Source organism: Tupaia chinensis, unplaced genomic scaffold (assembly GCF_000334495.1).
Source record: "Tupaia chinensis unplaced genomic scaffold, TupChi_1.0 Scaffold145814_1, whole genome shotgun sequence".
In the NCBI taxonomy this organism is placed as follows: Eukaryota; Metazoa; Chordata; class Mammalia; order Scandentia; family Tupaiidae; genus Tupaia; species Tupaia belangeri.
The window spans coordinates 349343-358263 of record NW_006205672.1 but is presented as its reverse complement, the minus strand read 5'-3'; the positions used below and the strand labels follow the sequence as shown (position 1 = coordinate 358263).

Below are 8921 nucleotides of genomic sequence, written 5' to 3'. Positions count from 1 at the left end.
TAGGGAAATGAGATGAATGGGCACATGAGAAACAGGTGTGAGAGAAACACCATGACAGGACTAAATACCTATACCCTGCAAAAATCACATGTCACTGGATGACTGACTGAAATGTCAACTGGGCACAAAATTGTAAGGAAAAGGAGGTGTCCCAAAGAAATATAATACAGAACCTTTGCCTTGCAGAATTAATAGCATAGCTGAAGACAAAGTAAATATGCGTGGAATCAAAACAAAGTATTTATCCATACATGTTAATCAAGAAATGAAGTATATAAATGTTAACCAAATACTGAATGAGACAGTAAGGCATAGACAGAAATCCTTCTTGGAATAGTGTGGTTTAAATGGGATTTAAAGAACAATGTAACAATAAAGAAAAGAATTCCTGGCAGATATGAATTTAGCTGGTCAGTTATACTGAATCAGAAGCCGATTGGGATAAGGAAACCCAATAATCCATGTGATTGTGACTCTAAACCCCCATACTAATGGGATTAGACCCATTATGGTTCATGAAATCAAACTGGTAGTTTACAACCAAATTTAAAACGAAACAAAACAGGGCCAGTCCTGTGGCCCGGTGGTTAAAGGAGCTGGATCCCACATAGTTGACTGTGTGTTTGAATTTCAGCCTCTGTGGCTTGCAAAACACATCAAGTGTATGTATGTGTGTGCCCCAAATCCCAACAGGGTGGAGAAACAGAAGGGACTGCAGTATGATCACACCCCATTGGGGGAGGTGCTTTCTTTCTCTCCCTCTCTGTAGCAAGCTTATATGCCCTCTGGCAAATTAAAATAAAATAAAACAAAACAAAAATAACACCCAGAATATTTCACATATATCCTGGGTAAGTACTAGTGTACTTGTTTAGGTATGTCTTTTTCATTTATATGACTGTGAGCAAGTTGAGTACTGGGTTGAGTCATAATGTAGGTCACTTCTAAATAAACACTGAAAACTCTAAAAAAAAAAAAGGGTATAGTTGTCCTTTCATATCTACTTTAAAATTTAATCCCTCAAGTGTTAAGATTTCTTTCATTGCTCATGATGATTTGCCATGCATAAAATTGTCTTTTTTTTTCTCGCTCTCTCTAAAAAGGTTTTTGCCATAGGATGCATGTGCTCCCTAGAGAGAGAGAGAGAGAGACTGGGAGAGGAAAAGTGAGAAACCATCCCCTAGGGAGGATGGCCATGCTGTAATCCTTTCTCTTCCATTTTCCTCTTGGGATTTTGGGCATACACGCATATATGCCTGGCACAATTTTCAAGTCACCGAGTCCAGGACTCAAATCTTGGTCAGCCATAGGGGAGTCCGGAGCCCCTGTCTTAGATTTTTAAGCACCCCCACAAAAATCCAAGATCTGAAATGCTCCAAAATATCAAACTTTTTGAGTCCTGATATGACACCACAAGTGGAAAATTCCACACCTGACCTTCTATGTTGGGTCAAAATCAAAGCAAAATATTTTATGAAATTACCTTCAGCCTTGTCCAGTCATGGTGTCTCATAGACAGCATTACTGGTTGAGAAGCTGAAGGATACCTGGAAGATTTGATTCCATTTTGATTCCCAGGTCAACCTGAACACGCTGGGTGTAGCTGCATGTGCCTATAATTGGGAGACTCGCGCAGGAGGATCATCATACAGAGACATTGTCAAAAACACCATTCTGTGTCTTCCCTACCCCTCTCTCCTGTCACTAAACAAACAAACAAACAAACAAAACCTCCCAAAAAATGGGGACTAGCATGTGGCACGGTGGTTAACGACGCTGGACTCCCACATGGCCGACTGTGTTTCGAGTCCCGGACCTGGAGACTTGCTTTCTCACTTTCCCTCTCTTTTCCTCTCACTCTGTCCCTCTCTAGTCAAATTAAAATAAAATAAATTAATAAAGCTAAATAAAATAATTATTTAAAAAAGCAAAAAATACTTTTAGCCTATGTATATAAGGTGTATATGAAACATATCAATTTAATGTTTAGACTTGGGTCTCATCCCCAAGATATTTCACTATGTATATGCAAATATTACAAACTACAAAAAGAAAACAAAAATCCAAAACACTTCTGGCCCCAAGTCATTGGGTCAGGGATTTAAACCAGCTTGGCCATGTGGGATCCAGTGCCACACCACCTGCTAGTCCATTTCTTCTAATTTTTCACTCAGAATAGAAACTCAAAATTTCTGTTCTAAATGATCAAACTTTGAGATTATCTTGCAAAATAAGAAAAGTAAAGATGGTGGAACAAACTTGTTGGAAATGTAGACTCTCAGGTGCTACCCTTACCTACTGAAACAGAACCTGTATTTTAACAAGATTTCCAAGTACTTCATATTCACATTAAAGTCTGAGAGGCACAAGTCTCCTAAGTTGTGGGGTAACAATGAAGGTAGCTGAAGGGTAAAGTGCTCAGATTTGCACCTTGAATCACTTTAGCAGCTTTGAGGAGGGAAAGAACTGAGGTATGAGAATTTAGACCACTGTTAACAGTAAGAAATCACAATCACCAAACTTACCCACTAGGTGGGTGATTTTCTTTGCTCAGCCATATGAGGGCCAGGCAGAGGGCAGATGGTTAAATTTACCCAGGGCTGAGGTTTTCCTAGATAATTGGGCTAGAAAAGTTCAGACACAGGGGGCTATGGGGACAATGAGAAGGTAAAGGACTCCGTGAACTGAAGGCCTTTTTTAAAAGATTATTTATTTATATATCTTATATCTATTTTTAGAGGTTTTTGCCTAAGGGCATGTGTGTTTGCCAAAGATAGATTCTCCTCCATTCTCCCCTTGGGATTTTGGGCATGCATGTACACATGCCCGACGTGAGTTTCAAGTTATTGGGTCTGAGGCTCAAACTACTGTCAACCATGTGGGAGTCCAGCGATGAAACTGTGAATATTATCTGCTGGTCTCAAATATTATGATTTTAAAAAATTTTTGACTCTAGACACACACACATACACACACACACACACACGCACACGCACACACACACACACACAGAGTGAGAAAGCAGGCCACCAGGTCTGGGACTCAAACCATAGTCAGCCATGCACAAGTCTAGTGCCTTACCTACCAAACTACCTCCTGGTCCCCAAACTGAAGGTCTTAATGAGATTAAATAATTATTTCTGAGGGGCCCTTGAACAAAACAGCTGGAAGCAAAAAGGCTGTGGTCAGAAAACAGGATATCTGTGTGGATTTGGAGACTGTACTTTTTGAGGATAATAAGGGTCAAGATGTTCAGAGGAGTGTGTGGCTAGAGCAGGGGAAAAGCTCATAGGAGAGGAAAAAGCTAATGGACTGACGAGATAGCTGCTGGGTTGCTGAACAGTCAGTTCATTACAGGAGGAAAGAAGCTGGACATGAAGCAGGCAGATTCAGGGAAGAGGCTGCACCAGACTGAGAGCTGGGAAGCTCTTTTCTGACTGCTTTTATTTTATAGGAAGCAAGATGAGCTGAGTTAGAAGGGGGAAGAAAATATTAGAGGGGTGAGCAGAAAGAAAAAGGCAGGAAACAGCGAACCAGGGGACAAGAGAGAGAAGAGATGAGGGAAATATGAAAATGATTGTCAAGCAACATAAAGGGCCTGCTTGAAGCCTGAGGGCAAGCTCCACATATTGAGCTCTCCTCCCTGCTCCCTCTTTGCCCAATTCCTCTGTGATCTGACTGGTGACCCAGCTGGACCTCACGGGCCCCTTGTGACCATCCCCTTATTTCACAGAACCGGCCTGTGGCTGTCCCAGCGGTATGCCTCTTATGACCCTGACCTCATGGAAGGAGATATGCACACCTCTCTCAAAATTAACATTACAAGACTAGAGGCACTAAACCCTAGGCACTAAACTCAGATCTACCCTGCTGATTCTATTAATTGATAAGCTGATCTGGTATTGAAACCCCTAAACAATGTCTGTCTGTACTTGATTTACCCATGTATTGTTCTTAATGTCTATAACCTGAGCCTGTGCTCGCTGATGGCCCAGAACATTCTCTACCCAGCTGTTTGTGGAGCTTCCCTAGCAAGTAAGCTCAGGTCTTTCTCTGCCAAACCTCCGAGTGTGTTCTTTGGAATTGGTAAACATTGTGAGGAGGCCATCTCAGATTTGGGGCCTCCTAAAACATTTGGTGTAGTTAGCAGGATTTCAAAGAGCACCCCATTGCAGGGACTGCAGGAGAAATGTCAGTGTGGGGCCCCACCTCAATGTGGTATGAGGTAGCCAGCCTTTCAGACTGTTGGGGGTTACCACGTGAGTACAGGCATGCCTTGAAAACACCTACAGGACTACTAGAGCTTCTAAGGGCAGCTGATGAGAAGGGGAACCTTTGAACAGCAAAGGAAGTCAAGGTTGCTGCCGCCGTGGTCACTGGCCACTGCTCTGTGCCCAGCCACAGAGCAAATGGCACCCGAGGGGAGAGCTCCAACTAGAGCAAGATGCAAGAGTCACCCAGGCTGAGGTTAGAGTCTGCTTCATTGCCGCCTAGGGCAAACGACTGAACAGTTACAGGGTTAGCCTACTGCTCTGCACAGGTAAAGGGGCAGAAAAATGCCCCTGTCAGGGATTCACGCTACAGTGACACTATCAGATTGGAATCCCCAAGGGTGGGTTTCTACTGAGGGTGTAAACTCCTCGGAGAAAGAGGGTTCCGCTGAGGTAATAGATACTGAGGAAGGTGCAGGAGCTCGACCTGTAGCAGTGCAGAAACTAAAAACACTGCAGCCACAACTGGAGGGAGCTGACCCCTGGAATTTGCCACTGCCCCAACGATTGCTACATACCATGGCTTGACCATATACATTAGCTGCATTGGTCCAACTAGTGACAAAATTTAGGCAGAAGGGTCTGAAAATGAGAGCATGGCTGAGTGGCTCCTGCAATATGTGGGTGAGGTGCAGATGGAATCCTCTCCAGTGAGGAGATGTGACAGATGTCTTCTATAACGAGTCACCCTTCTTCCTGCACTGAGGAAGTGCATTCACGATGGGAAGTCCCTATAGCTCCCCTGTGTGGCGGGGAGGAGGACGAGACTGCCTTCTTATCAGCCTGGCTTACCGCAGTATGACTTCTGTCTGCCCCAATGAGGGTACTCTGCCATCCTCAGTCCCCCAGTGGAATACTATGGAGGAATGGCAGGAGTTTCTCTGGGAACTAGGAAGTAGTTCAAGTACCATCACAGCAACCCTTAGGGGGCCAGATGATATAGACTTTACTGCTGGTATGAAAGACAGGATATTACAGTCAGCCCCATCCCCCTGCCCCAATGGTGGGTGATCATGTTCACTGGGCCGCCTGAGCAATTGTTGACCTGGGTGAGACTGAAATGACAAGACAGAAGGGAATTCTAAAGATTAGAAGTAAAGTTAGAGTCAAAGAAACAAAAACAGGAATGAAGACATGGGATTACTAAAGTCATCCGCAGACATGGGAGAGCTAATAAAGGCCAGAGTAAATTTCAAAAAAATAGACAAGCAGCCTAATGTGGCCTTACTGGGGCTGTGATGTCAGCTGCCAAAAGAAGAGATTTTCACCCTCACCTGAAAAAAATTAGAAAAACTGAAGTGAATCCTAGGATGGACTCTGAACAGATTAGGAATGCCCCTCCTCTCTGACTTCAAGATAACTTGTAATAACTCTTCCTCCTGGAACAATGAACACACAGTTCCTGGCTCCACTTTGGCTGAGGAAACAGTTTTACCTCACTGGACCTGGCCACCAGCATGGGAGGAAGCTTCGTCCAGGGGAATGCGCAAGTGTCCTCCATGGATTAGAGGCCACATGTGGAGCTTGCTATACGGTGGGCAGCACAAAGTATAACAGAGAGTACTGGCACGGGCTGATACAGGGGCCAAATGTACACTTATTTATGGCAACCCTAGCCAGTCTGAGAAACCTTTAAAGCAACTGACAGCTACGGAGGAAATGCAATCAAAGGAAGAAAAGTAACTCTGATATTAGGTACTGGGTGACTCCCTCCATACCCATACAAAGTGTACATATCTCTCATAAAGGAATAGATACTAGGTATTAATGTACTGCAAGGGCTATGTTTACAAACCAGTGCTGGGCAGTTCTGCCTCAGAGTATGAGCTGTGAAGGTACAAGGGTATGTGTTTAACATACCTCCCTTGTTCTCTTCACCCCGCCAGGTAGTGGCAGTCAAACAGTATTGACTGCCTGGTGGGTACAAAGAGGTCGAACAAACTACACAAGGATTGTCTAAAGTTAATATTAGTCACCCTCCACACAGTCCCTATAGTTCCCCTGAGTGGCTGGTAAAGAAACCAGATTCTTGGAGAATGACGGTAGATTATGGAGAACTGAATAAGGTGGTGCCACTCCTGCAGGCTCCCTAACATTGCTGGCATTCTCAACCAGCTGGGCTCACAATTGGGTGCTTATCATTGTTATTGACTTAGCTAATACCTTTTTCAGTGTTCATGCAGATTGTCATGATCAATTTGCTTTTTCCTGGCAAGGATGCCAATGGACCTTTGCCACCTTTCTTCAGGCTATCTTCATATTCCGACCTTTTGCCATTGCACGATTGCCCAACACTTTAAAAATGGAGTAAGCCAAATACAGTGTCATTATTTCATTAGATCAAATAATATATATATGTTAACCTCTGACTCTTCCATTCCTGGAAAAAAGTGCTCCTTGGCTTGTGGATCATTTACTAGCTCAGGGATGGGCTGTAAATGAAAACAAAGTTCAAGTACCTGGCCTATCTGTCAAATTCTTGGGGGCTCTTTGGGTGGGTAAGACAAAAGTGATGCCATTGGTGGTAGTTGATAAAAATCCAAGCTTTCCCCTGCCCTACTACTCCTAATGTGCTGCAGGAATTTTTAGGCTTATTGGTTATTGATGGGTATTTATCCTCGATTTAGCTCAAATAATCCATCCTTTATTTAAACTGACCAAAAAGGGGGCTTGATGGAATTGGATGTGGGCATGCCAACAGGCATTCAGCACAGCTAAAACCTCTATGGACACTGTGCAGGCACTGGGCACTTTAAATCAGTCATTCTCCTGTGAAGTGGATGTTGGTGTCACCTAGGAGGGGTGTGCCTGGGGGCTCTGTCAGTGGCAAGAGAAAACTCAATCCCCCAGCAGGTTTTGGTCACAAACTTGGAAGGGAACCAAGACACAATATAGCCCTACTGAGTGAGCAACAGTAAATGCTATTTATCAAGTTTTTTTTTTTCTTTTTTTTAAAGACTTATTTATGGGGCCAGCAGATGTTGTAGCAGTTACATCACTGGACTCCCACATGGCCAACCATGGTTCGAGTCCTGGACCCAGTGGCTTGAAAATCACATTGGGTATGTGTGTGGTCATGTCCAAGTTCCTGGGAGGAGAATGGAGAAGGGATTGCAGCATGGCCATCTCCCCTGGAAGGTGATTTCTCATTTTGCCTCTCACTGTCTCTGTCTGTCTCTTTCTCCAGTAAGTGCACATGCCCTAAGGGGAAAAAAACCTCTTAAAAAGAAGAGATTTATTTTTATTAATTATTATTTTTTCTCCAATTTGGTAAAGGGCATGTACATGAGAGAGAGAGAGAGAGAGAAAGAGAGAGATAGCAAACTACCAGATCTGGGACTCAAACTGCAGTTGGCCATGTGGGAGTCCAGAACCTTAACTACCACACCACCTGCTAGCCCCTATATCAAGTTTTGATGGCTACTGAGCCTCAGTCACAGTATGGACAGTCCTCCCCATTGCAGAGTAGATACATGATCTAACCCACAAGCTAAGAAGTTCAGGTGCCCACACAACTCTCACCAAGTGGTGATCCTATCTGCAATAATGCAGAGTTTTCTACTAGCCCCTTAAGGCATGAACTGCAACAGTTTTTAGGGCCTATGTTTATAAGCACTGATGCATTTTCAGCTGAAGCTCCTGATCTTGTTCCTTCTCCTATCAAGGAGAATGCTTCCAGTGCCAGATGATGCTTGGTGTACAGATGGCTCCTGTCGGGGTAACCCCCACAATGGAGAACTGTAGCACACCAGCCAGCTACAGAGACACCACCTGGAAGGGGTATGGCAAGAGATAGAGTAGCCAGTGAATAGAGCTCAGAGATGCATGGATTGTGATTGCTAAAGAAAAAGGGCCTTTAGCTATCTACACAGATCTCTGGACTATCTTTAAGGACTTACCCTGTGGATGGCACAAGGGCACCACCAACAATGGAACATTATGAACAAACCTTTGTGGGGCCAAGACATGTGGGAAGCAATTTATGAGATTACCAAGATGAAGACCACCACTATTTATAATGTGTCTGGTCACACCCCTCTTCAGAGTCCCAGCAATGAAGAAGCCGATGCACTGGTGCACATCCAATGGCTGGAAGTCCCTGCCAAAAATGTCATGGGGTGGCTTGACCAAGAAATGAAATGGGCTGGGCAAAAGACTTTATGGGAAATAACAGAAAGAAGCCTGAGGAATTCCTTTAAAATACTCGGACATTATAAAAGCTTGCAATGAATGTTCAGTGTGTTCAGAGTGGCAGCCTCACCTGTTACTGACAGAACAGGAACACAGCAAAAGGAGCAGCGAGCTCCTGACCTGATGACAGATAGCAGACCTCCCCTGTTTGGAAGGGGCCTCTTTTGCTTTGACTTGTGTGGATACCACCACAGGCATTCTACAAGCATTCCCAAGTCTGAGGGTCCCCAACATACTATCATAAAGGGGCTGCTGCAGTTATTTGCAGCTTATGGGATACCAGTAGCAATGGCCTAATGAGAGCATCAGATTGTGAGCCCCACCAGGGTGGGCACCTCATCTACCCTGCATTGCTATGACCCAGTGACCAGCATAGTTGCCTGCCACAATAAATACAATAAATATTTGCAGGCTCAGCTGGAGTGCATGTGCTGCTAAGACACAGTATGCCACAGGCTA

At 44.2% G+C, this 8921-nt stretch overlaps 1 protein-coding gene across 1 annotated transcript in view; it reads right to left on the bottom strand.

Annotated features, from left to right (window-relative positions):
* Positions 1–8921, bottom strand: part of THEM4 (thioesterase superfamily member 4) — a 40260-nt gene that overhangs the window by 18479 nt on the left and 12860 nt on the right. The gene's annotated exons all lie outside the window — the stretch shown is intronic.